General features: G+C 43.7%; 1 protein-coding gene across 3 annotated transcripts in view; it reads left to right on the top strand.

Annotated features, from left to right (window-relative positions):
• Window positions 1-442: 442 nt before the first annotated feature.
• Window positions 443-24,229, top strand: part of SVIL (supervillin) — a 133,001-nt gene continuing 109,214 nt past the window's right edge. For 2 of the 3 annotated variants that reach the window (XM_052693783.1, XM_052693780.1), the window contains exon 1: window positions 740-871. The gene's annotated coding sequence lies outside the window, so the exon portion shown is untranslated. Of the gene's footprint in view, window positions 518-739; window positions 872-24,229 lie in introns of those variants that run through there. The other variant, XM_052693781.1, reaches the window with a different exon arrangement.

The following is a 24,229-nucleotide window of genomic DNA, read 5'->3' as shown; positions in this document are numbered from 1 at the left end:
CAAAGAACAACTCGTGGCTTGTTTAGAGGGGACCAACGAGGGAGCGGGGCAGGTCTCGGTGTGACACAGAGGGCCGTCCCGCGTGTCAGGGAGCTCAGAGCAGGGGCCCCTCACATCACGCCCCACGCCGGGCCGGGCGCGGCCCCTTTAAGGAGCGGAGCAGCGCCCGCAGGAGGCGCGCGGAAGCGGGGCCGGGCGGTTGGGGGGCGCGGGGCGGGGCGGGGCCGGGCCAAGTGGAAGCACGTCTCGTCCGCTCTCGTCCCGCGTGGGGCCGCTGCCAGCGGTTGCTCCTCGCGCGCCCCGCCGAGCTCGAGTCTCTCTGCTCCCCGCTGGGCGCTGCGGCGGTGAGCGTTTCCCCGCCTCGCCCCGCCGAGGCGAAGGGGAAGGAGGAGCCGGCAGCCCCTGCCGCGGGGTCCGCGCGGCCGCCCCGCTTCCCCCGCCCCGCCCCGTCCCGCCCCGCTCCGGCCGGAGGCGCGGATGCCCGAGGCTGCGGCTGTCCCGAGCCGCGGGCTGCGAGGTGAGCGGCGGCGGCGGCGGGCGGGGCGCGGGCGGGGCGCGGGCGGGGCGCGGGCGGTGCGGGGCGGCCGGGGCTGGGGGCGCGCCGCCGGGCTCCTGCGGAAAACTTCTCCGTTTCTTCTCCCTCCGCCGGGCGAAGCCCGCAGCCCCGCCGTCATTCCGCTCCCACGGCGCTGCCGCCCTCCCGCCTCGCACCTGCCGCCCGACGGCGCCGGGCTCGGGGTCAGCGCCGGTCGCCCCTCGCCGTGCGGCGGGGTCGGGTCTGCCCGGAGTTTTGTCCCCGCTTTCAGCCGGAGAAAGGCGGCAGCGGCGCGCACGTGTGGCGTGAAGGAAGAGCCTTTATCGCGGTGTGGAGGTTCGTTTTCGCTGGGCAGGGCGTGCTGGTAGCGGCGAGCGCGGTGCCCGGCGCCGTAGCCGGCTGCTTGCTGACACCTCGGGATCTGTTTTACTCGTAATGCTCCTTAATGCTGCACGTGATGGTGGATTATGGCTCTCTTAAGAGAGATTTAAGCGGTCTCGCGAAGATCAGCTATACTCAGGTTTATTACTTGGCAGGGGGCGGCAGACCGGGGCCGGGGGAGCAAATGGGAAGTGCGAGTTGTCCGGTTGGTTGCGATGCTTTTGTGGAGGTTCGAGAGCTGTCAGCGCTGTCGCAGCCCCGTCCCCGCTCAGCGTCCCGCTCTGAGCGAGTGAGCTGCCCTGCTTGGATCGTGTGCTTCCTGAGAAGCAAAGCAAACTGTACGCTACTGAAAAGTGTTCTCAGCTTGCGGTTATCTTAATCTTTTCTGTTCAAAATGAAAACAAAAGCCCCTTCAGAATGGGAACGTCTCGACAGATTCACACGGCTAAGGTTTGTGCCAACAGAGCCGTACGCAGCTTTTTGTGTGGGGTGCTGTGCTTTGGGAGCTGAAGCGTGGCCGGAGCTGAGATGTCCTGTCCCATGGCTGTGTGTGTGCACGGGGCAGCCAAGGGCTGCAGCTGTGTTTGCAGAGGAACTGTCCTGCATCAGATCCCTGAGAGACAGCGGTGCTCCGCTGGTGTGCTCGGTTGATGTGTGCTCCCTGGGAGGATATGCTGTTCTACTGTGCCTTGATGAAGTTGTGCTGGCCCTAAAATGCACCTGGCCATGGGTACCAGCATGGTGAGATGCACGGGGGCAAACTGCTCTTCTTCAATTCTGCTCTGCTTTTCTGTCCGAGGATTTCATGGTGTTACTAATTGAGATGCTTTTAATTTTTTTCTTTGCTGTTCTGATCGGAACTATCTTTCAGCTTCCACTTTAAGCAAGGCAAAAAAATAAAGCTCAGAGCCTCATCATGGGTGTGCATGCCTGTCAGCATGTCTGGCTGTACCATTGTTAGCCTCCTTGATACAGGCAGGACCAAAGTGCCTGCCCTGTGCAGAAACTTCTGCATTACTACGGGAAAATCGTGCGCTCTGGAGCAGTGAGGTACTGCAGTAAATTTCTGTATCCAGGTGAGTGCTGGCTCCTGCCAGGTGCAGCCTGACTGTTCCCCTGGGGGAGTCATTTCACACCCCTTGCTTCTTCAAAAATGCACCGTTTCTAACTGCGCTGCTTAGTTCTGTAGAAGCAAACCGTGCTGACTCATCTTCTGAACTGTTGCAGCCTTGCTCCATGTAAACACAAGCACACATCTAAAATATTTAATTTGCAATGTCCTCAGTGGAGAGCTATCCCACAGCTCCTGGCAGAATTCCCAGAAGCAGCAGATTTGGGGTGCTGGGAGTTGCAGAGGCCATTAGTGCCCGGTGGGATGGCTGTCTGAACTGGTTGAGCTGTAGTTTGTCCTGGCACTGGGACAGTTCAAACTGAACAGGTATTTAATCTTGCTGAAAGCAAGTCTGCTTTGAACAGTGCTCAGTATGTGTATAAGCGATTTAGAGCCTGTTGGGACATGGCTGTCGAGAGATCTACATGGTAGGGAAATCTCTGTTACTGAAAGTAAACTTTGGTGTAGTTGCACCTTCTAATCATTTTTAAGTAATACAGGTGTAGTTATAATATCTGTATATATATATAATGTAGTATATAATAATAAAATCCAGAATAAGCTATCAGCATACTTGTTTTCTTAGTTCCTTCTTAGTAAATAACAACTGTAATTACTTTGTGAAAGAGTTCAATTTACATCCACGTGTAAAATGTTACGGAATTGAGAAACTTGTCCTGCTACTGATCCATGTGTGCACACAAACAGCCCAGGAGGTGTTTCGATATATAACTTGACTACAAAGAAGTGGGGTGGTGGTTAAAAGAGTCATTTCCAGCTACAAGTGCAGCTTGGTGCAGATCACTTACATCTCATTTGCTCTTGTGGGTTGGCTGTCTGTACATTACATGTAACTGTTAAAATCAGCTGTTTGCTGAACTGTGCTAAGCTTCACGGATGTCTTAGCTCATTCTAGTATCCTGCTCTTGTTCCATTAATCCTTTTTTATTTTCAGAACTAGACTTTAGAGACACTAGTGCATTCAGAGCTGGATAGATCTGAGTAGCAAGCCTGTGTCAAAACTGGAAAAAAACCTCTCGGTATAGATTGGGCTGAAAAGCTCATACTGAGGTTGTTTACTCTGAGGAGTTGGACTGGAACTTAAACACCATCTCAATCCAAGCCGCTGCCATGGGCAGGTCTGCCACCCAGCAGCTCAGGCTGCCCAGGGCTCCATTCAACCCCACCTTCAACACCTCCAGGGATGGGACATAACCCAGGTTCTCTGGGCAGCAGTGCCAGGGCCTCGCTGCCCCCTGAGTGAAGAATTTCTTCATGACACCTAGCTTAAGTCTCCTGTTTTACACTTTAAAGCCTTTACCCCCTGCTCTATCACTACACTCCCTTCTCCAGCTTTATCTTAAAGCCCCTATACATACTGGGAGGCCACAGTGAGGTCTCCCCAGAGCCTTTGTTTCCTCCAGGCTGAACAGTCCCAGCTCCCTCAGCCTTTCTTGTAGGAGAGGTGCTGCAGCCCTCTGAGCATCCTCATGGCCTTCTCTGGACCTGCTCCTGCAGCTCCACATCTTTCCTATGGAGACCCTGGGTGCAGTACTTCAGATGGAGCCTCATGAGGGCAGAGCAGAGGAACAGTCACCTCTCTCTCCCTGCTGGTCATGCTGCTTTTGATGCAGCCCGGGATACATTTGGCCTTCTGGGCTGCAGTCACACACTGCTGGCTCGTGACCAGCTTTTCATCCAACAGAACCCAAAAATCTTTCTCCTAAGGGCTGCTCCCAACCCTATCTCCACCCAGCCTATGTTTGTGCTTGGAATTACCCCGAGTTGGCTGTGAGGCTTTGTATTTGGCCCTGTTGAACTTCTTGAGGTTTTCTTAAGCCTGTCCAGGAAATATGGATGGCAGTGCTTTCCTGCAGCGTATTAACGACACCACTCCATTTGGTTAAGTCAGTAAACTTGCTGAGGGTGTGCTCAGTACTCCTGTCCGTGTCACCGATGAAAATGTTGGTCCTCTGAGGGGATAAGGCATCACACCCAACATGGCATGCCAGCAGCTGTTTCTAGTGCCAGTACAGCTGGAAGAACAAATCTGTGTTCTTATCTTTACAAATGTTAGAATTGCAAGGTAGCATGCCTGTCGTTGCTTTGCCTCCAGGAAGGGCGCTATGCTGTAGTGCAATAGTATTTTGGTGCAAGAAGTGTGTTTTCTGGGCTTGTGATTCAAGGCTCTACTTATTTCCTTCTTTATTGTATACATGTGTTCTATTTGTATGGGGAAATTCTTAGAAATATGGCTTATTTAATGAAGGAATTTTGCTAGAAAGCCTGTATAAGAAATCTGAGAGTGAAATGTGTGGGTGTGACGTTTAGTTGGGTAGGTGTGCAAAAGCATACACTTCCTGTTAACTGGTGACAGTCTTACAACCCCTGTTTCTAAATCCTTTCTGTGTTCACTATTACTAGAATTTTACTTTAAAAAATAAAGAAGATTAAATATTGTGCTTGCATCTGTTTCGGTTGCTATGACAGCTGTCTTTGTCCAGTTTTAGCCACCATACTCTGAATAGCTCTTAACTGGGATTGTAACATTAATAGTTACGTACAGAGGAAGAAACACTGAAAGATTCCCTCTTCTGTCTCCTTCTCTCACTCAAAACCAGTTTCTTTTGTGTTGTACTGGTTTTAATCAAGATGCGGATGGTTGAAACATTCCATTACCATGTTTTGGTGTCCAGCATAATTAGAAGTGGTATAGTTATGGTACAAAGTAGTAACCAGGTTGTTAGCACTGTTTAATCATGGCTTGTCTTGAGCAAGAAAGATGGGACTGGTGATACTGTGCTTCCGAGGTGTGAAAACTTGAGAAGATGTGATGCAATTTTTTGTGCACAGTCGCATACAAAACTGTGTCTTACTTAGATGGCAGTTGTGAAACAAGCCAGGGCTCCTTGCAGCATGCAGTCAGTCATTGCAAAACAGCAGACAACAAAGGCTATCTCTGGGTGTGAGCAATGCGATGTTGACTTCAGATACCAACTTACCTTTACACTAGTGTGCAAAACTGGTGTAAAAAAGCAGCAAAATGGCCCATGCCCAGTTAAATGCTGCTGTCTAGCTCACTGATTATTTCTTTGGATAGCTAACTTCTATGTACTTAGTGTCTGTATTAAGGGTTTCTATGCTGCTATCTTCCTGGTGCTAGCTGGAAAGCACTGCAGTGAGAGCCTTTGTTGCATGGCAGCCTGTTGGTCTGAAGACTGCATTTTTGGTAGCTGCCAGTGGCAGAGTAGCAGCAGTCTGTGGCCCTAATCCAGAGTGTTCTACTGGGTAACTTCCAGTGCAGAATATCATAGGGTTTAGCCCAGTTGGAAGGCCAGCTGCTTATTTTGGAAACCAAGCTGCTGCTTTTTAAGATGAAAGCCATATTTTTGTGAATATGAACTCTTTTGTATCTGCTGGCTGTGCCTCGTCTGAAGGCAGGAGCAGCTGTGGTGCGTCCACCAGGCCTGCATTTGGCTGTTGCTGCCATTGTGTTGTGTGTAAACGTCCACCATTATTTTGGATCACATAGCAGCCTGTTCAAAAGGGTCTCGCATTCCCCAGCTGTTCTGCAGCTTTTCCATCTCCGGGCTTGCCAGCTGCTTAATACAGGCAACTGTAGCTACATTTGCTTCTGTGGTGTTAAGTATTAGTGGAGATAAAATTGACTTCTTGCTAAATGCTGGGAGCCCCTGTGCTGCTTCTAATGGATTTAAACCAGAAACAGACTGTTCTTACAACACCAGGATAGCTAGGAGATGCTTTTTTGGTCATTTGTTGCATCAGTGGCATAAAAAAAAACCTTCTTTTCCTATAGATTTGGCACAAGAATGAAATGCAGTGTTATTTACATATTGCTGTAAATCCACAGCCTGTGGTAGTAACTCATGTAAGAGAAGATCCCCTTACAGCCTTGTCATCAGCTCTTTTGTTCCCCACTTCTCTGACCTGCCTCCAGCTGAACAAGGCACCTTCTGATGGTTGTCAGCCAAGGTGCTCATTTCCCAGCTCTGAGTTGTGTTTCACAGGCAATGCCACAGGGATCAGATGTTGAGGAGGGCTGGAACCATGATGCTGGTTTCTGCCGTGTGTGCTCAGCCCAGATGAGAGTTCTCAGCTGCTCCAGCCCCGCCGTGGAAGGAACAGGGCATGGAAAGTGAACTCTTGAGTACACAAGTTTGACTCTGCAGATGGAGAAGTGAAAAAGCAGACAGTGTTCATAAAAAGGTTGAGGGTGAACTTCGAGCAAAGTTTTGAACAGGTTAACTTTGTCTGCTTTGGAGAGGAGCAGTCTTTCAGTGGCCAAAGTTATTTTTCTTAACCTGTGCTACAGTGTTAGCTTGAAACTTTGGATAGGAAAGAATGTGTCCTTGTTTGAGGATGAGATAAAGGTAACTTCTCAGAAGCCTGGGGCGATTTTACATTAGCTAGTATTCCATACTGCTCTACAAGGCGATGGATCAAGCATTTTCTTGAAAACATTTAATGCACTTTGTAGTTTAAGGATGAAAACTTGCATTTTCCTGGCTGTGTGAATCATTGCATGGTGAAGCAGACTGGAAGGGAACATGAGCGTTCTTGCTGCTGAGAACAGAACATTCCCCCTGCACCCGGCTCTTAGTCACCCATTTTAATTGATCTGAAACCCCTCTTATTCAGAGAGGAAATTTTCAGGTGACTGTAGAGATATATATATATTTTTCCCCGGCCTGTTTTTTCTTTCACCAAGCCTACCTCATCACAGCTGGTCGTAGCTGTCCTGCTTGCATTAACATGATTTCTGTACTACTCGTGCTTAATAAGATGATGACTTTGGCTTGATAGTAAAGCATTGCCCTATAAAAACAAAGCAAAAACACAAAAAGAAACCCCTTGATTTAAAGAAGTATATTTTGGAATCTGTTCTTATTTCCAAATGGCTGAGATTTTGAACTTTTCCATCCCAACGCTATTGAGTTAGTGTCTTAGGAGATGTTAAAACACTGTCTTTGGCTAGATATTTGCTCTCATTCTCTGGAAAAATTACTCTTTTAGACTCTGTGTTGGACTGTGAGAATAGTGTATCTCTGAAATCAGAGCAGAGGTACAGGCCACTAGTTTAGAATGATCCTATTAGGTACATAGCTGGACAGAGTCATGGTTATTAGTTTTAAATATGTAGTTAATACAGGGAAATAATAATTAAAAAAGAAGTAGAAATGCATGTTTTGGGGTTAAAAGTGATGTGCACAAATGGCAGAGTGGCCATGTTTAAAAAATGGAAAGGACCAGTGAGGAGAGGGAGGGGCAAGTGAGCACTGGAGGAGAAACATAAGTCACAGAGAAGGTTAAGGAATGTCTTACTTTTTCAAAAAGTACTTTTGTTTAATTTATACTCTCTCTCTTCCCTTCCAACCCCTCCCCCCCCCCCCCCTCCCTTTGGAGTGAGTGGAGGGAATGGGCATGGAAAAGTGGAATTTGAGAAGTATAAAAATAAGAGGGTGTCTGTCCTCAGCTGAGCTGTGGAAGAAGACAATATCTGATGAATAATTTTAGCACCTCTTATGAAAGGCTATAAGAAAAACAAATACTTATTTTTCTTGAAAGGTGGTGGGAAGCTGAGTGACATGACTTTAAATGGCTTTAAATCACTAAATGCATTCAAAGGAATGGAGTAAATAGGAGGAGTTATCCTTCTCACCCACCTCCAAAGTGTTCCTAATTGAAATTGGTGGAAATTCTGGAGATGCATGAAAAAAGAGCATCAGAGAAAGCTTGTTGTTGTTTCTTTTAAACGGAAGGTTCAATGTTGTCAACTTGGCTTAAATTTGCTCCGTCCCCTAAAGGGGAAAATATTTATTTTAAAGTTTCCTCTAAATTTAAATTGGCTTCCCTGCCAATTTAAAGACATGTCTGTCCATGTCAAGCCTTCCGGCTCCAGGAAAGCTGGCAGCTCTGTAGCTCAGCAGAGGAAGAGACCTTGGGCTGCATGGGAGAGTAGCATTTCCAGCAGCAGGCAAATTCCTGTCCTGAACTGTAACTTGAATTCATCCCTTCAACCTTTGCTTCCTTTTGCTGTTGTTAATGATTTCCTTTGCACAGTTTGTGGTAAGTGCTGCTCTGCCTGCTTCACTGCACTGCTTCTTCCATTGCTCTCTGGAACTAAAAACAAAACTATAGAATGGATTAATTTAAAAGGAGCAGCAAAGCAGTGTCAGGCAGAGGTGCTTTCCCAAGCCACAGGCTGATGTTTGCTGAGAGCGATTTGCAGCTTGGTTTCTCTTCAGGTTGGTCACTGCAGCTCTTGCTGTGGGTTGTCCAGCACGCTGGTGAGCTCAGGTGTGTGTAATCTGATGGGCTGTGTGGTTCCTGAGCCTGCCCTGTAACCATGGATTTGCCACACGCAAGGCACCACGGAGCTGTTAAATACAGTTATGGTAAGATTCAAGAGTTTGGAAGTTGACTTCAGCAGAAGTTGCAGTAGTGAACAGAAATATGTATAGAAAGAAAGTGTATTTGCTAAGATAATCTCTATCAGCACAGATCTGGCTTTAATGTGTTCCTTTTTTGAGGGTTTCCTGTTGTACTTAGTTGAGTTCTGGATGCTGTGCCTTGTTTATGAGCTGGTGTGAGGCTACATTCTCATTTGTAGCAGGCGCTGAGGTGTTGCATGCTAGAACATAGCTGCTTCTACCACCATACTCCAGAAGAATACTCAATTTGTGTATTTCTGGTTGCATTATGCTGTTGGCTTTAGTCTTAAATCATGTTAGAATACTGTGTTATTTGTGGTTTCAAGTGTATACTGTGACAAATGCCACTTCAGAGGAGTTTGTACCAAACCTGATCCTTGCAAGGCTCAGAGTAAAGATTTCCTTGAGTTCCAGAAATGCTCTCACTAAGACTTTGGGTGAAATCTCTCCTCAGTGTCCCATACTGGGGGAACCCTAGAGCAGACTGGAGCACAGAGCATGCTGAGCCTGCCTTCTTCCTTCCTGTCATATTGCACAGGCCAGGAGCCTGAAGATAAGACTTGGTTATTTTAAATACACTTGTTTATCTTGTCTCTGTAATATTTGTTGCATGCCTGACTTCACAACTTGCATGCAAATAACAATTTTGTATTGTTTTTGTGGGTTGGCAACAAAGCTGTTCTGGCTTCCTACTTCAAGCAAAAGCCTGGTGAATGGAAAGTTGTTTTTATGGCTTCTTGGTATGGAATGCAAGTTTAATTCTTCCAGCTTGAAATAAAGTTACTTTGAATAAAATTAACTTAAAGTGGCAGTGAACCCAGAAAAACAACTTCCTAGGACTTAGGCTAATAAAAGCTAACTGTAGCATAAGTAATAGCTGCTGGGCACGCATTTCAGGTTCTTGAAACTTGTGGTTTAAGAGGGAAATGCCTGGCTATGACTTCTGTATTAAATTTGATGTCTGAAATGCACAGTGTATTGTACCCTGCTGGCGTAGCACAGCCACAGACAACTTGAAGGGATCTGTGTGGGCAGGAGTTGGCAGATTCTGAGTGAGAATTTCCCTTCCTTATTTTGGGAACCTAATCTGACTTCCCATGGGGAACTGACATTTAGTTTCATCTGACCACTGTTGGAATTTTGACCTGGGAGTCTTTTAAAAGAGATCCTTAGAGCAGCATTGGGTTGGACATGCTCTCTGTGGAGTGCCAGGTGATGCTTGCTGGCAACAAACTGCTGACACCAAAAGGCAAGGATGTGTGTGTGAAGTAACCCCTGGGTCTGCGTGGTTTGTGCTGAACTGCAGCCTGGCCTAAAGATCTCTTCAAGTTCAATCCGGAGAGGCAACACCTTACTACCGCCTTCAGGAATTATGATTACTTGTGAAATTCCTAGAGCAACATGCGGTGTGCATTCATGGTGTAATAGTAAACAGCTTTCTTCCAATAAAGCAAGTACTACTTCAGGAAATGATTCTTATGCAAAGACTGGCATGAGAACTTATCATTGTGCCAGTCTGCTGAAACAAAACAAGTGATGTTACAGAACTCAGTTTTTCAAGGAAGCCCCAAAAAAACTTTTTCCATGAGCATGTTGGTATGAATTGGCATGCTTTCTTGCACAGGAAACCACAAATTCTTACTGTGGAAAACTTCTAACTCCTGTAAAATAGTCATTAGACTAGTTTTTTAAAGTTGTTCAAAATGTTCTGGTGTTTCTGGTGTGGGCTGTAGAGCTGCTGTAAGAAACTCTGCTGTTTTGATAAGCAGAAGATCGCTTGCTCAAATGTTTGTAGTCTTGCATCCATCTGTGTGAGTTCCAAGCACTTGGATACATGCAAGCCTGAGACTATGTGTATTCATCAGTTATTTCTACCCCTTCAAATCTGTAGAGATGACAGTTGCGGCAACTGAACGTGATCTCAGTCTTAAATACATGCTGGTGTCTGATGAGCTGCTTTGTTAGGGCTTCTGTAAGTGGTGCACTTGAAAATTGCCCATGTGGTTGGGTCACTCCTGGGTCAGGACATGTGGGTGTACAGGTGTGCTCACACATGTGTGTGCATGTACCCACTCTTTGGTTGTACTTGGCCAATACATGTGTGCTGTATCAACGTGGTGTGCAACCTGTCAGTGAGCAATGTGTGTGCTGCAGGCTGGGAGCTTTGAGTTCTGGTGACTTGAAAAATTACTGGCTTTATCAATTCCTTGGAGCTATACCTGGGACTTCCATCTTTATGTTTTTCATGGGTCACTTTTGGGTTTTCAGCATTCCTTATTTTACCTTGAAGTATGACCTGATCTTGTCAATTTCCTCATCTTCTATTTGCTGTTTGTTTTAATCCTTCGTCTGGATTTCCAAGGATCTGTTCTTCAGACTTGATCTAATGTAAAGCTTTCTGTCATATGAGAGCTTGATCCTTACTTTGTTTCATTCACATGTACTGTCAAGAGTAGAACTCAAATTACACAGCCCTTTTTTTTTTCTTTGTTTTTAATGAAAGAACAGTGGGTAGGGATGTGGCAAATTGACTAAGCTAGTGATAGTAAGTAGTGATTTTTTTCTTTTTCTTTTTTTTTTTTTTTTTGCTTTGCAGGCTGTGCTGCTTGTTTGAAACTGATCTATCACATCATCTTCATTAATGTTCGTTAATGTCCCCTCCCTGGAAGCATTCAAGGCCAGGCTGGATGGGGCTGTGAGCAACCTGGTCTTCAGGGAGGTGTCCCTGAGAGGGCTGGAACTAGATGATCTTAAAGGTCCCTTCCAACCCAAACCATTCTATGATTCTATGATTTTTGATACTTTCTACTATTTTTTATGCTAGCTGGGCTCTCAAGTACAGCAACATTATTGCTGCTGTTTGAGGCATAGCATCTGTCATGGTGTGTCTACAGTCTGATTTCCCCAAGCCAGAACAATTCTTGCTTTTATACTCTACCTATGCACTGTTGCTTCTTCTACAAACTAAAAGTACTGCAAATAAACAAAGCTGTGGTGAAGTTATACAGCTCTTGGAAGGTCTGTGGTTTCTGAGAGCAAGAAACTCACCAGTAGCTGTACTTGGTGTTGTCTGGGCAATACTTTGGCAGAGCTTTTAGTATTAAGAATTTGCAAAACTAGACTGAATTTCCTTTCCTTTCTGGTCAGGCATAACTTTCTGTGCTGGGAAGTTGTGTACAACCTTCATGCTGAGTTTCTGTTCCCGTGCCTTGCACAGGGGCTGCCCTGGGCTTTGGGCTCCTCCCGGCTTTGGCGCTGGCTGCTGAATTCTGGTATGATAGAATATTCCCTGAGCAGGAGAGTGAGGGAGCCTCAGCATTCGTTTCTGGAAGGAACAGACTTTACAGAGCAATCCAAAGAAATGATTTTCCTTCTCTCATTGAAACCCTACTCTGAAAACGTTGTTTTGGAAGCATTTAACGAGCGTTGAAACCCGCAGTACAGTTCTGAGACCAGAATATGTGTGTGTGGCTTTGCAGTAACACAGTTCTGGGGATGAGGTTTCATGAGCCTAGCAGCTCCCTGCTCCTCCCACCCCTCTTCCTTCCTGCTCCCAGCCAAATGCCTGCACTGATTATTGTGGGGTGGCTCTGTCCGCTCTTTGAACTGCCCTGTTAGCCGTGTCTAATCTAACCACAGCATAAACATGCATTTTCCCACTGCACCTTAAAAGCTTTCAAATAGAACTCTGAGTAGTATTTATTTGTTGCTTAAAATGCTAGAATGGATGTTCTTTTTCTTTGTGCTTGTGGCTCCTTCCCCAAGCTATTTTAAAAAGTTGTTTGTCTAAAGGAAACGTTATGCTTTTAGCTGGGAAACACCAAAAGCTATTGCAGTGTGTCTGGGCTCTACTAGTCTGTGTATGGCAAGCAGAACTTGTCTTCCCCTGAAACTGCAGATCCTTTACTTGTGCGTCAGACTATAAGGATGCTATGTGAGCATATTAGAGCAGGAGATGTTGTTTTTTGGAGTTGCAGTATTCATGGTGACAGTGTCTCTTCTGTGCGTAGAGTGAATTAAGAATGGGAAAGAAGTACTCGGGAGGAAGAAGATGCGGGAAAACTATGCTCAGGCCAGTACCTACAGGTTAGGGGGTTTGGGAAGCTTTCTGAAACTCAGACTGAGTACTGAAAAAGACTTACTAAAAAGTAGTATGTGCTGTTAACCTGATGGCTTTGGCTTGTGATCATGAGCAAATAGCTGCTTTTCTCCTAGCTTTGCACCTCAGGGTTTGCTTTGGCACAGAGGAGATGAGGGTCTTGTTGGCGCTGCCTAGCACAAGTGCCTGGCTGGACATGTTCCCAGCAACAGTCTGATTCCTCCCCCCTTTCTGGCCCTGCCCCATCATGCCATCAGTGCTTATGTGGCCATAAACTCCATCTTTTTTCACATCTTAGCAAAACTTCTGCTCTCTATAGAATAAACTGAAGTATTTTAGTTGGAATATGAGGTTTAGACTCAAAGGTTATACCTAAATGGCAAAGTCCGTGTTCCAGTTAATTGTTAACGGGGTGCTCCTGCCTGGAGCTGTGGGGTTTGGTAGATGGGCACTGCCTGGAGCGTGTCAGCTATTCAGGCACTGTTCTGCATGTCCCACAGCACTGATGTGTTTGATTTAATAGCTGTTACATGAAAGACCCTTATCCTCAAATCTGCTGCTAGAACTTACTGGGGAGTGTTTGCTCACAAATATGACTTGATATTTTCTCCAGATTTAATTACAGCATCTACTTGATTCATTCTGTTTGGTGTGCTTTAATTAACGGAGAGGAAAGAAAGCAAACTTGTTTTGATCTTCAACCATAAGACCTAACATTACTTGGTTACTCATGGAAACCCCACTATTGTGTTTTGTTCCTTTGAATCCTCTTAATAGATTCTGCATTGAGTGCTGTAATTTCAAGTTATAAAACAAAATATTGTTTGAAAAATGTGTTGTTTTTAAACTGAAAGAGTTGTTACATTTATTGAATGTATAACTAATGAAATTTCACTACTGAGGTTGAAGCTCTGAAGACTTCCTTGCAAGATGCTCAGGCAATGTTCAGTTGATACACATTGTTCCAGCACTGAAGGAGCCTTCTGTTCTGTTGAGTTTGGATGGTGTGCATGTGCATTTTAGGATGACGCATGACAACCGATCCAGGAATAATAACCTGTTGAAGAGAAGCCTTCTGAATTAGGTGTTCTCTTGGTAGTTTTAGAAGAGTTTCTGGAAAGCAGGTACTCCTAATGAACTGCTTTTGTTTTACGGGTCAGCACAGCTTTAATTCTCTCTTTTTGGATTACACAGCTGTTCCTGGTTTTACCAGATACAGAAGGCAATTCTGCTGTTTCTGTACTTGCCCTGTGAATGGTGCTGGTTTGATGCAGAACTATAGTAATTGCTAACCTAGCTGGGGCAGGAAATGCCAATCTGTCTCTGCCAAACCTAAATTTGATTCTTACTTTGTAGAGATGTAAAATGAGCATGTGCTGAGGCTTCTGTATGATCAGGTCTTGCAAAATAGCTGACCGTAACTGAGGATAAGCGCTACCTTGTAGGTTTTATAGTGGGTGATATGTGATAGATCACATGCAGACCGGTTTAATGGAAACTTAGTCTATCTTACTGCTGAGAATCTACTACTCTCTCTGCCTGAAATCGATACCAATTGCCCAATTCAAGTAAGAAGTCTCTTATTCATCAGTTTTGGAACATGGTTTGTTTCCTTCCCTTTCCCACTTTTTATTCAAATAACATTCCTGGACTTCCCACTTCCACGTTGGCTGACTGAGCACTTGGAGCTGCCAACCATCCTAGCACCTCTACTTCTGCTTGCCTTGCACCAAAGCCTCTCCTTTAGCTGTATCTGCAAGATTTTCTCTTCCAGCTGAAAGAAGCACATCTCTTTGGTTTGGTTTATGCACCAGTCATCTCTGTTGTACCAGGTTGGGCCAGCGGTGTGTGTTGAATTGCTGTGTTCTGGGGAATAGCATCTCCCTTCCTGCTGCCAGCTAAATGGGGATGCTGAGAGGGCTGGAACCAATACTGCCTGCACTCCTGCCTTGCCCAGCAGCTGCCTGCATTATCCAACAACGAATGACTTGAGACAGGCTGTGGTAACTGAAGCATGAATTTCCTCTCTTCTGGGAGGTGGGGGTCTGAGATAAATAGGTTAATCTGTGCAGTACTCTTTGGGATCACCTATGCTCACTTACCAATTCCACTGGTGGTTGTTTGGTGTTCTATTTTGTTTGTTTGTTTGTTTTGCATGGAGTGAGGAGTATAATCATTTAAAAGCCTTTGCTCCCTTGACATGCACTTGAAACCATCAGCCCCAATGTTTCAGAGTCCAGAAGGGGCAGAAGTTTCCAATTTCTTTTCCATAGGTAAGAACCAAGGAGGGTCAAAACCAAGACAAACTAAAAAGGCTTTTCCAGACTACTTTGAAATGAACTTGATCAATTGCCCCAAGTTGGGCAATTACTGCATTAGGGAGAGAGGAATGGCAATACTCTTGATCCCGTTGCTGGATATTAACACTGAAACTTCAGGGTAATTTGAATGCTGCAGAGTGTGGGTGATAACACAGCTGCAAAATGATTAGGACTAGTAAGAGAAATTAGGTAAATGAAACTTAAGTTTCCGTGTGGTAACAAAGTCATAAATGTGAGTTTATTTATTTATGTATTGTTTGTTTTGAAGTTGTGGGGTTTCTTTGAGTGCTGTACCCTGCAACGTAACCATATATGTCTTCTGAAGGAAAAAAGCCTGCTGCTCTTACGAAATCAGAACATGCAAATATTTCTGAGCCTGAACAAATGCTTCCGAAAATTGCTTTGGAGGACTTAGAAAACAGTCTGATAAGCTCATGTGGCAATCTGTTCCATACTGCTTATTAGGTTGGCAGAAATCATTGGTTTATGTTCTGATAAAGTATCTCTTCCATGAGTGCTACAATTCAACAAGTCTAAGAACGTAATAACTCAGTTTTGCAGCCTTTTCAGAAGGTTTCCTAAATAATTGATGTTTCTGCCTAAGGAGCTAAAAGGGTCTGTAATGGAACCACTTCGGATGTCCCATTTCAGTTGTGGAGGAGCTTTTTAAGTCATGAAACCTCCTTTAAATCTAAGCTTGCATTTTGTTTTGGCTAAGAGTGGCATTTATTTCATTGCAGCTTTGCTCTAGTTCAAGGGCTTCTGTGAGAAATTTGTGAAAATTGTGAAACGTTCTTGCACAAACACGCTGCTGAGCATCGCAATTTACCGCAGGTGTCGTTAGCCGTCGGTGTTTGCCTCTGTTCGTGGTGAGGTCGAGATGGACCGCTGCCTAACTTGAATCGCTGGCTGTTAATCTACAAACATAAAAGGAAGCTTCTGATTGCCAGGTGGTTTTTGGCAATAGACAGATCAGTGAAAGCTGTACCTTTGCACTGTGTAAAGGCTTCAGACTCCTTCATCACCAGGATACCCACACTTGTGCTGTCCTGAACATGCAACAGTTGCTGTGCTTCACTTCTTTGAAATTGAACTTTGGGGATGAAAAAGTTCACACAGCTGCCATTTGGCTTTTGTTTTGGTCTATCTACTTGATATGTAAAAGATGAGGAAGGAATTCAACTTGAAGATTAAGGAGTAGGTGTGCCTAAGAGAGAACAAACTTCCCTCTGAACTGATGATAGATGTTGGGTCCTGGGTCTGCTGGCTGGCTAATGCATATGGTGGGTGCTCTGTAGCACATAAACTCTTGCACACAATTCAGGGTGAAAGCAGTGGTTGATTCCTGGGCTTGCTGTAAACTTAATTTTAATATTTTTGTTTGTATTGCACTGTTGTGTTTAGCCTTGAGGTAGGGAAATTCCCTTAAACTTAGATGAAATTCAAAGATAATGCAAATAGTTAATTGTTGTTTTCATTGAGGTTCTTGCCCTTCATCTAGCCTAGAGGGCGACCTAGCTGAAAGGGAATTGCTTTTCTGCAGCATGGCCAGGTTTTTAAAAGCTTGTTTCCAGCCTAAAAATAACCTAGCTCCCAGGCATTTCAAGTGAAGCAAGACTATGTATAAAATTCAATTAAAGAGTAAACTGTACTTCTATTTTTATGTCATACCTTTGTATATGTTTCAGAAAATTCATTTATCCACTCCTGCCTAATTAGCAAACTGATGATTTGCCTTAAGAATATATTTCATGAATTTGTGTGAGTTTGGGGAAAAGCAAGAGAGCACACTCCTGTGCAGGGCAGGACTGAGCTGCAGTTTCTCAAGAGCTGCAGCAGGGAGGTCTGCTCTGGTTCAGATAGATGCCTTCCTCAGCGCGCAGTGGGAGGAGAGCAGAGCTAACTGCTTGCCAGGAATGATAAGGCCTCCAGGTGCTGAGCACAGAAATCACGTTCTGAGAATCACAGCCCTGCTTTCCCAGGAGTTGAGTGAGCAAGGAGGGTGCTTTTGTCATTGGTACAGTTGGGAGCTTCTTGCCTCCAGCAGCTATATGATATGCAACTAATCAGAGTATGGCTCTTTCAGTGTTACTGGTGTTTTGGCTTACTGCTTCTGTTTTCAAAACAGAATTTGTCAGCACAGACAGACTACTTCACTCTGAAAATGTAAAAATCTTATCACAAGTGCTTGTTGTGTTGTAATAAACACGCATAACTCATGTAACTTTCCTTTATAACAAGAGCTGCATGTCATGGTGTTTATTCAATTGCCTGCCAAACAGAAAAGATGTGTTCAGAACCTATATATGCAAAATGGGCAAATAGAACGGCAATAACATTGCTCCCCTGAAATTCAGGCTGTTGTCTTCTACGTATTTGTGCTTATGACTACAACTAACAAGGCTGCTTGGCTACAATGGAGTAAGCAGTAAGATTGCTCTTTTCTCAGATTAAGGTATTTGTCTCAAAGTTCAAAACATAAGAAGCAAAGTCCATAAATAAACTGTGAGCACAATGAACTTCTTAATACTGGAGACAGCTAGGAAGGAACTGAGTGAATCCCACAGGACTGGGCAGTCTCTACCATAACTATGCAGTCAACTAAGTGAGTAAAATTTCCAAAGCTTAGCTTGTAAATAAGACTGATTTGTTTGTTTTATGATTTCATAAAATAAATAAGGAGACTAAAGGCTCTGAAGGCTACTTAAGGCTCTGCAGATGGGTTAATGGCTACTGCTTAATTTTTTGAAGTGTATGTAAGGGGATATGTGGCAGCCACAGAAATAATGTCTAAGAGAGAAACTCATCATTATGTATGTGCTGGATTTCTTTATCGGTATAGCAGTTCCCTAAAGGCCACATTTTTCATCTTCTGTCTACCATAACCTTTAAATGTTGAGTTAGGTCTTCACTATTATTCGGCTGGCAGAGGAACAGCCATCACACTGGAGATCATAGGAAGTTGTAGCTTCCCTTTGGGATGGTTTATGAATGAATTTGACCTCTTCCTTTTGTTGAGGGAGGAGAAATGACATTCTGCCTTTGGAAGACATCTTATGTAGGGAACTTCCTGAAGAGTCTGTCTTGCCTTTTCCCTTTTTATGGTCAAGTCTTACCCAATTAAGATAAAGCAGAAGTGTGCACTTGTTTGGATAGATGTGCTGTGTGATGTCCCTAGCCAAAAACAAAAACAAACAGCAGCAAATTATGATCTTGTTGAAGACTTGAGGAGAATGTCAATTCTGTGCCTGTTCCCCTCCAACTCTCTTGTCCTTCAGGCTTGATCTGGAGTCTCCTGCCTCAACAAGGATTCCTATGAAAACTTCATTTAATTTCAGGAAGTCTCTGCTTTGACTTTAGATGATGGGGACCATGGCCTTCTCTGAAAATGGGTATTCTGTTAAGAAATTCCCTTCCTTATGGATATCCTCTAAAATTTTATTCCAGAGTTAATGTGAATCTCAGTGACTTCTAAGCTCTAGTTATTCATCCTCATCAGCACTCCTTTCAGTTGATGTACTGGGAGCTGGAATATAGGAGCAAAGTCCCACATCCCAGCTTTCTTCTGTGCATCGGCTCTGCATTTCTGACCCTGAGTTGGGTCATCTGTGTGTTTAACGTGCAAGGAAGCAGTGGAATTATTTTTGTGGTCACTGGTCTGAAATGAGTCAGTGCGGGGCCAAACAAGTTGTGGGGCAGGGACAGAATGCTTGTGCAGCCGGGAAGGGGAGCTGGGAATCTAGCAGCTGGCAGCAGTTGAGGTCGCTGCAGAGCCATTGACCGGCCCTAGGGACTCCTGCAAGGTCACACAGGCTTCTGCCAGCAAGAAACTGAAACCATGTTAGGATGGACTGTTGGTCAGTCCTTTGCAATAGCTGGTAGAAAATTTTTTTTTTTCCCACTTGAATTTATTGCAGGTACTAATGTATGAATTAACAGATGTTGTCTAGTGTATGCTGAAATCCAAATGTAAGAGCTGGTCATGTAAGTCTCTGTAAGCTGTGTGTGTATGATGAAAAATGCATAGTCGACTCCAGATAACCTTCCCTTGGAAATGTTGTTGAATGGACAGCAACCTGTCAAACAAGGGCCACTACCCTAAGAAAGCACAGATATTGGCTTGTTCGCTAGAGTGGTAAAAATTGGGTCCACACACAATTGCCTGATAACTCATGCAGCATGTATTTTATCAGTTGCCTAATAAAACATTTATTCACTAATCCTGAAGACAAAAGTGTCTTAACAGATACCACCCCCTGAAGTGTGTTCCTTATGATGATCACAGTGCGGAACATAAGTTCTGAGGGCAGAACTTAGGTAATGTGGTTTGGAATTTATTTTTGTGCCATACTTCTGTTTGCGAAGGAATGCTCTAGGAAACTTGAGGGAATAGTTTAGAGCTCAGTGCTGGCTATGAAGTTGTCTGCTTCTCTCTTGTGTTTTTATGCCTCCCTTAGAAAATGGCTGGCCAAATAACAGTTCTGGACATGAACATACGTAGTAAATGCATGTGGTTCTTCACACAACAATCAGTTCAGTTTGACGGACTTTCTCTAGCTCTGTCAAATTTTGTCAAGGTGCCATTTGACTTAAGGTCTCTGTACATGTTTTAATGTTAGTTATGGGAACCAAAGAAATCTTGTACCAGCTTAAAAAAAACCAAGACAAACAAACAAAAAAAACCCCAACGTTGGAGAAGCCTGTCTTCAGCAATCTAATATATCGTTCATCTAGGAACAAATGTATCATGTGTGGATTTTTATGTAGGAGGATTTTTAGCCTGTAATGGTTGGGTGTTAGCCACAAGGTTCATGTGACATGACAAATGTGGAACATCTGTGTACTGATGCACACCACTGTTCTAAAAGTCAATTCCACTACCACATGTATTGAATTAAATACAAGAATTTAGGACAAAAATAGTTGGAAGAATACATTCTGTCAAATACAATGGCAGGGATCTGTTGTTCAAGCCATCAGAATTCAATCTGCACTTTTCCACACACTTTTTTGCTTAGAAATCTATTGGATGTGTGCAGTGTGTTACCTGTGCCCCCTTTGGACAGGGAGGAGAGGCACTGTGCTTTCCTGGTCATGGTGAAGTGTTTGGTGAACAGAAATGGTAGCGTAGCATAAGGAATTTCTTGATACTGTTCCTTCTCTGAGTAATGTGTATGGAGGAAGTAGTTGACCAAGTTTGCATGCTTGAATTAGAAGTGAAATGTGGCTGAATGGCTTAGACTAGTATCTCTCATATTAAAACATCATCTTGTAAGTAATTCAGCATAAAACAGCCTTACTTAGTGACCAGTATCCTTGGAAATCCTGAATGCTGCTATTTTGATTCAATGCTACATTTAAGTGTGAGTTTTGGGGTATTAGAAGGGCTAAGGCATAGAAAAGAAAAGCAATTCTTATACGTGAGATTTGTTTTTTGCAGTTCTGGATCAATAGACAAGAATCCCATTTCTTCTAGAATGTTTAGTGGACTGCCGTGCTTCATTATGATCTGTATATTTGGTGTTATGTCTTAGGTCTGCAGGGTTTAGAGTGCAGGATGCAGCGAGTCCAAAAGCAGAACTTGGGACGCTTTGGGGTGGAGGTGCCTAATTTGTTAACATGGAATTCATTGCTGGAGCAGCAGGAGGCTCCACGTTATGTGGAACACAAATGTGGTAGATGCCAGCAGTTGTCTTCATCATGACTTGCATGTATTTCAGAAGTGGCCCTTAGCATTACATATTTAGGTTTAAACATAACTTGGTCACTTTGGGGATGTCACTTAACTCAGAAATGGTTTCTGAATGACTCACTGCTCTTACAGGACTTTGAGACAAACTGAATGTCTCTGGGACATGCTGTCCAAAGTCATCTGGACTGGTGCTTAGGTAAAGGTATTAAAGCCCTAAATAATTCGAGCTTCCATTTTAATTGTGTTCAGCAACACTGTCTTAGAATTTGCTCCACATCCTCTAGGTAGACTTTATAATAAAACTATAGTCAGCTCATAACAAAGTGCAAACTATTAATCATTTAAGCTGAGTGGAAAAAATGGGTGTTTAGATTTTGAGTTGGCACTTTGGAAACCAACTGAATGTCTTTTTCGAAAGCTGTTGGGCAAAACCAGGCAGCTGCTGTCCCTATCCCATCTGCCTGCCCTACTACCTGGGGTGTGAGGAATCCTGGGGGTTTGTGCATCCTGTTTGAGGGAGTTCCCTCTGCTTCCAGCAGACTTCTTGTTCTGAGTGCTGGCTGCAGTCAGGCCCCTTTCTGTGTGCCCTCTGATGGTCTGGGGCAGAACCTGGGCTGATCTGTGTCTGTCAGATACAGTGTTCCCAAATCAGGTGTTTCTATCTCAGATGCCTTTTTAATTGAGCTTTATAAAACTCTACTTAGGAAACAATTCTATACATCCAGAGTATTTAGAAGTTAAATTAACCTGGGATTCAGAGTACCTACATGCAGCTTTGTTGTAAAGTACAGTATGTAAACACAGGAATAGTTTTACATCCATTGAAGAGCTTAAGTTTCATAACTTCTTTTACCTTTATTTACCTATTGAGAGTGATCTATTTTGAGGGACCATCTGACTAAAGTATGTTTTATTGCATGGAAATGTCTTTTAGAGTATTGGGAAAATAATGTGATAGTATTTTCTAAGGCTTTGCAAAGACTCCTGATGTCTTGAGTCTTTATTACACTAGAGGTCAGTGTATGACGGGAGCTTGTGATGTGGTGTAGAGTTTCTTGCAGAATCCTATTTCATCAAATTTGAAACCAGATTCTAAGGGAAACTGTAGCCTGCTACTTCGGAAAAAAAAACCTTCATGCTAATATGTCTTATGACTTTCTTGGCTAAAGGGCTTTTTTGAGCTTCCTGCTTTTAATTCTCCTTGCTTGAGGAGTATTTGGCACGTATCAATAATAGTGCTTTAATGTGGTAAGGATGAATGTACGCGCTCGATTGTTCCAACATGCACCTCAAACATTTGCGCTGTGTTGCAATAACAGGACTTTTGTTTCAGATGTATTTCTATATGCAGTGCTTGCTCTAGGAGTCATCTTTATCTCACGCTCTGTATAAACTTATTACTGATGTGGTGAGAGAATTGCATCTGCACCTATTATGCTTTGTGTAGCTCTCCAGGGTGCCAGATGATACCTTTCAGGTGGATGGTTTCACTTCAGGGTGTTGAGGGAAGCAGTCATGCATGATTCTACCATGAGATTTGCGGAGGTTGGCTCCTTAGCAGGTTGTCCTCAGTACTGAAGAAAAGTGATCACTTTTAACATCTGGAATGTGCAAAAACAGATTGTTTCTGAAAACGTCATGGGGCAGGGGGACTGAAACAGATGGACAAACCACAATAGTGCTGAGGTCAAATGAAAATTAGCTGAAGGAGAGTCCTGCTGATTGGAGATGATTTATATATGTAAAAAATTAACTTGTGCTCCAGTGACTTACAGCATTGTTCTTGCTGATACAGAGGCTTTGTGTGGATACCAGTTCATTTTGCCTCTTGAAATGAGAAGAAATTTTCAGTGTAGTAGCCAAAACTCCTTTTGACTTGCTGCACTAAATGCTTGAAGGCAACCTACAGTGTTCTGTATGACTGTACTTACTACTTGGCTCCCTTTCCTATTTGGAAAGGACACATGAAGTAATTTTGAGGCACATCTCTCTTGTCTTGTTGATTGGAATGTAATGCAAGAATGACAGAAACACAGTTGTTGGGGATAGGCCACACAATCATCCTCAAGGTCACTTTCATACTACATACCCTGGTGAGCTTCGAATTTTTTATGAAGATAGAACAAGCTGAATGTTTACTTTAAAAATGCTTGCTTTAACCAGCTAGTTGCATACAAAAGCAAAACACAAAACACTAAATACCTGTAAATAGACAGAATGAACAAAGAAATCATATCCAGCAGAAAGAGATGATTGAAGCAAACTAAATCAGCCAGCAAAACCTATTTCCCAATGCCAGGTACATGTCTCCTTTCTAGACATAACACTTCAGTGATGTTTTTATTATAGAAAACTTAATACTGAAGGTTGGCTCATAAAACAGGTGGTGATTCAAGTCACCTTTCTTCAACTTGGTAGAATCATTTCTTTCTTATAAGAAATATACAGAACCTACTGAAAAGCAAAAAATGCAATTTCAACATGTGAAACATGCATCTTAAAATGAATGTTGGGGATTTGGATGCTACATTTGTAAGGCGATCCTAGCTTACTGATAGGCTTGCAAACTTCTGCTTCAGATAGTCAGCTGATATTTCTTACCTTAATTTGTTCAAGTGAAATGTTTTCAAGTTTCTCTACATGTAAGAACTGCAGAACTACAGGACCAGGAGTCTTTAAAGTAGTAGCTAGTCTGTTATGTAGCCACCCTGCGTACAATCCAGTTTGGTGCAGACTCTCACAAAGCAGCTACAGCTCTGCCTGCTGTGCACTAGTGACAGTCTTTCCTGATTTGACTTTCAAGTGATAATCAGTGCGGATAGCGATGCACTGATATTCCACATCCAAGACAACCTTTGTCTAGAAAAACTGGAAGTCTGACTCTTTTTTCAGTCAAAAATGATGCATCTGTGTGGCTGAGTGGAAGCAGTTACACCCTAGCCACTCTTTCTGAATCATAATATCAAGCAGCCAAATAGTATTTTGGTGTTTGTCTTCCTTTTACAACATACTATGTGATCCCTGGAGCCATCTGTTATGTAGCAAAGCGGAATCCATCAAAAAGGCAAAATTAGTATTTGGAGTGCCTTTTCCTGCTTTTGTTCTAAGCTCTCACAGTGTGTGAGTTGTCAGATAAATGGTTCAAGTGACCTGCCAGACGCTTCTCAGACAAACTGGAGAGAGTACAAAAAAATTGCAGCCAAGGTCAGCCTTTAAAAGGTTGAAGTTGAATTGCTAGCTCTGACATGTTGATTGCAAATGCAAATGTTCACTGATACGTGCTCTGTATTTCTTGGGCCTTGTGTTTGTCTCATCATACATTTATGCCAAAACTTCTTGTAAGAACTTCTGTAGCTAAGAAGAATGCATACAGTGTAGTGACAAATATCCAGAAAGCAGCCAACCAATAGAACCACCAACAAACAAAGCCGTCAAGATCCACACACACCGGATACTCAGAGCTCCTTTGCAAGGATTGACTTTGACAGGTTTCAAAGTTACAAGCCTTCAAAACTGCAGTGCTGCCATTTTCTGTGCTTCAGTACACAAATGTAGCATTTTCCAAATCGGAAGAAATAGTGAAATGTGCCATGGGAACAGCGGCAGTGCACGCTAGGTTCAGTGCACTGGATGCTGTC

Source organism: Tympanuchus pallidicinctus, unplaced genomic scaffold (genome assembly GCF_026119805.1).
Source record: "Tympanuchus pallidicinctus isolate F22 unplaced genomic scaffold, pur_lepc_1.0 scaffold3, whole genome shotgun sequence".
NCBI classification, from domain to species: domain Eukaryota; kingdom Metazoa; phylum Chordata; class Aves; order Galliformes; family Phasianidae; genus Tympanuchus; species Tympanuchus pallidicinctus.
This window is presented reverse-complemented; position numbering and strand designations above follow the sequence as displayed.